Genomic DNA, 5062 nt, shown 5'->3' on the forward strand with positions numbered 1-5062 from the left:
CGCTCTAGGTGTGGCTTTATCAAAATTACCACGCTTTGTCCCTCCCTAGTTTGTTTTTTTTTTCAATTGCTTCTCTATTTTCTGATGTTGTTCCTCTCATTATGCATCAAAAAAAAATTCCAAATAAAAAAGATAAAAAAAGGAGTAAGTAAAAAAAATGAAACAAACACAATTTACAAAAATATAAACTGAAAAAGAATGAAACACAAACATACAAACTGAAAAAAAAAGAAACAAACACAATTTACATAAGAGTTCAAAATGGGTGTTTTGGTGTTTTAGTCTTTTAGAACATCAATTTATTATCTTTACAAAAAGTTAAAATGTATATATTAAATAAATTTAGGGTCTAAGGGTCGGGTCTGGGTCCAAAATTTTAAGACCCGGACCCGAAAAAATTCACTTGAACCCGAACCCTTAAGGTCTGAAAAAGTTGGACCCACACCCTTAAATTAAGATCGGATCCAACAAGATTCGGGTAGGATCCTGGCCCATGCCTATCCCTAGGAGAAAGTATCACCCCATACCCGGTATGGGGAGTTAGTTGCCCATACCGGGGTATTTTTGTAGCTTTTCTAGAAAGTAAGTACAAAATGGTAATTGTGTCTGCCACTGTCATCTTCCCGTTGGAAGCTTGTGAAGAATAAAAGGGAGGTTCTTCGGGAGAGAGGCTGAATTATAGCAGATAAATTAGGGAAAAATTAAAATAATTGGTGTCAATGAAAATTCAATGCTTTCAACCTGTAATTATTTTTTTGCTAGGAAATTTCAGAGAACAAAGAATTGGTGGAGATAATTTCCTTTCACTTTCCGAAAACTGAAATTTCCAAAACCTGTACTCTCACTTTGTCTCTCTCAGTTAATTTCCAGATTCATATTGTTGCAATTCATAACCCTTTTCCCACCTGCTAAACATTTTGTTGCAATTCATATTTTCTTCAATCATCTTCTATAACAAAAAATAATGGATTCACCAACTCTGAAATTTATTTTCAGAAGACAATGTGAGAATAATTTGATGCAATTATTTGCATTAAGAAGAGGTGTTTTCTATGGAGATGATATTTTTCAAAGGGTGCTTCCTTTCACCAATCTCAGATTAACCCTATATTTTATTATTTCTCAAGCTCTTCGTCGTATTCTCGGGCCTTTTAAACAAACAGAATTTGTCTGTAATTTGTTGGTATAAATCACTCTGCTCCTTTTCTTTAGATAATCATTATTTTCCTTTTTTTTAGGGGATAATCTTATTTTCCCTAATTGCATGTTATAGAGGTTAAATTTTTATTAAATAATCTTGTAGATGACTAGAATTGTTTCGCTTAAACCACCATTTGGAAGAGCATAGCATTTTTAATTATTGACGTGGGGTGTTTGGAAGATACATTCCCTTGCTTTTGATATAATAGTGCAACTAATTTATTTGCCATATAATTGTGTTTATTGCATTTTAGGTGAAAAAGAAATGCACTTTAATAGTAATCCAATTAATATGTAATAAACAATACAAGCTTTTATTGTCTTTTAATATTTGTTTTGGTCCTTAGAGTTATTTTTAAATATTGAGATTGTAGCTTACTCCCTCTGTTTTTTTATTATTCCCACTTTCATGTACGCGTCTCCCAATAGTGTAACTATTTGAACTTAAATAGATTTATTATATATTAGTAAATATTATAACGATTGAATATTAATAATGTACTACTTGAGACGAATCAAACAAGACTGCACATGACTATATTTTTTCTTATGAATTGAAAAAAATTGCGAAGATTCTCTCTAAGTATGAATAGTGCCAAGATTCCAAGTGAGAAAGATAAGAAAAACAAAGAGAGTATTTTTCAAGATCTGGACTTATTTGTCGATTTCGTATCAGAGTTATGATTTGATAAGGTTTTTATACAAACCCCTGAATCTGTTATATGGTAGTTGGTACTTGACTCTTGTTTTGATTTACTCACAATGTGATATGTTTCACTCGCTTGTAATAAGATTCGATCATTTTTCGGATATTAATATGATACATTCACTAAACTTGTAGTCACTAAATATTTAGAAAAGGATCCCTCAATATGTGATATGATTCACTAAATATAAGATATGATTCATTCAATTTGTGACAAGATTCAACCAGTTATTGATATGAATCCATCAACTTGTGATCGATATGATAATGTTGTGATTTACTAATTTTTTTATAAAGGCTCTTCCAATTAGTGACACGATTCACTTACAATCTCATATGACTGTTATGCTATAATATGATTAAGTCAGTTTGTGATACTAATAATTGAAATTTTGATAAGACACGTTCACTTTGTTATATGAATGGATCTTATTCTACTGAATTACTAATCTGATTCACTTAATGTATTATATGATTAGGTTAACTAGTAGCTAAGACGTGTTTCACTTAATTGCTAAGGTAACTAATAAGTAACACCTTAAGTATTTTAACTCATATTACTCATATTAAACTCATATATACAAAAAATAAGAATTAACGATTAGTAGCTAATAAGTTAAAATTTAGTAGCTAAGAAGTTAAAATTAGTAGTAGTAGCTAACAAGTAACAATTAGTTGCTAATAAGTAGCAATTAGTTGTTAATACGTAAAAATTAGTAGCTAACAAGTAACAATTAGTTGCTAATAAGTAACAATTAGTTGCTAGGAAGTGTTTCATGTCATTGTAAAGGTAGGTAATTCATATCCTTAACAACAACCATTCAATTACTATCATAACTCATATCAGCGTGGAATGAAATTATATCCATCATTGATTGAATCATATCATAACATTATTCAATCTTATTATGTTCTTACTTACTTATTTTGAAACATTTATAATAAGGTAAATAAATATAACTATTATTGTGTGTGTAACGAGTTTTATAATTCTTTCATTCGATAATAGTGAAATTGAACGAGTTTAAATGAGACTATTACCGGAGAAACGGCATTAATTGTGACTATTACCGAACAAACGAGTTTAGATGTGACTATTACCGAACAAACGAGTTTAGATGTGACTATTACCGAACAAACGAGTTTAGATGTGTCTATTATTACCTGAACGAGTTTAAATGTGAATATTATCGAATGCACGATTAAGACAAAGGTTGACTATTATCGAAAGTAGAACGACAAGGTTCACTTTAATAATACTATTTTTCATTATCATAAATTGTTGTTAAAATCATAATAGAAAATTAACATTATTTATCATTGAAAAAGCTAATCATATCATAACATCAGTCAATCATATCTGAATAGCTAGGGAGGATTTGTTTCCTCATTTTAGGTTATCATGTCAGATAATAAGAACCGAGAAAGTATAGTCTCATACCCGGTATGGGACAACTTTTCCCATACCAGTTACTTAATATGATTAGATATAGCTCAGATATGATTTAATAGCTAACTGATATGATTTGATGTAGCCCAGATATGATTTCAGATTTCAACTAACAAGCCCCCCCAAAAAAATGAATTTTTTTTTATAATAATGTTACTTTTGTCATAAAAATTACACAAATGCCATGGTATTGGCACATACCAGGTATGGGAATATCATTGCTCAATAAGAACCGTTGTTTATATAGTTGATGAAACTCTTATTATTGTTAAATCACCCCTGTTTGTGTGTTTGAAACCCATGTTTTTATTAAATCAACCCCTTTTTGTGTATGTAAATATGAAATTACACAATTACCTCGTTAGTAGGCAAAGGTGCCCTACTAACTATTAGCGTTTTATCACTCCTTAATATTATAGACTATTATAAGTGATATGATTTGGTAAGTTAGTTTTTTATATGAACCCTGATTCTGTTATATGGTAGTTGGTACTTAACTCTTGTTTTGATTCACTCATAATGTGACATGTTTCACTCGCTTGTAAAAAGATTCAATCGTTTTTTGGATATTAATATGATACATTTACTAAACTTGTAGTTCACTAAATATTTAAAAAAGGATCCCTCAATTTGTGATATGATTCATTAAATATACGATATGATTCACTCAATTTGTGACAAGATTCAACCAGTTATTGATATGAATCCATCAACTTCTGATATGATAATGTTGTGATTTACTAATTTTTTTTCATAAAGGCTCCTACAATCTCATATAAATTTCATGCTATAATATGATTAAGTCAGCTTGTGATACGTGTAATTGAAATTTTGATAGGACTCACTCACTTTGTTATATGAATGGATCTTATTCTACTTAATTACTAATCTGATTCACTTAATATATTATATGGTGTTAAGTTAACTAGTAGCTAAGACGTGTTTCACTTAATTGCTAAGGTAACTAGTTAATAAGTATTATCGCCTGAATAATTTAAAATGTGAATATTATCGAATGCATGATTAAGACAAAAGTTGACTATTATCAAAAGTAGAACGACAAGGTTCACTTTAATAATACTATTTTTCATTATCATAAATTGTTGCTAAAATCATAATAGAAAATTAACATTATTTATCATTGAAGAAGCAAATCATATCATAACATCAGTCAATCATATCTGAATGGGGAGGATTTGTGTCCTCATTTTATCATCATAAGTTCATCATGTTTTTTTAGAATGAAAGTTCGAGGTTGACTATTCTTGAAGGAGTTAAGAATAAACGAAGGAGAGTGAACGAGTAACAATTAGTAGCTAACAAGTAACAATTAGTTGTTAATAAGTAATAATTAGTAGCTAACAAGTAACAATTAGTTGCTAATACGTAACAATTAGTTGCTAATACTAAATATAAGATATGATTTACTCAATCTGTGACAAAATTCAACCACTTTTTGATATGATTCCATCAACTTGTGATATGATAATATTGTGATTTAAGGTAACTAATAAGTAACACCTTAAGTATTTTAACTCATATCACTCATATTAAACTCATATGAAAATAAGAATTAACAATTAATTACTAATAAGTAACAATTAGTAGCTAATAAGTAACAATTAGTTGCTAATAGGTAACAATTAGTAGCTAATACGTAACAATTAGTTGATAGGAAGTGTTTCATGTCGTTGTAAAGGTAATTA

Source organism: Beta vulgaris, chromosome 1 (assembly GCF_026745355.1).
Source record: "Beta vulgaris subsp. vulgaris cultivar EL10 chromosome 1, EL10.2, whole genome shotgun sequence".
In the NCBI taxonomy this organism is placed as follows: domain Eukaryota; kingdom Viridiplantae; phylum Streptophyta; class Magnoliopsida; order Caryophyllales; family Amaranthaceae; genus Beta; species Beta vulgaris.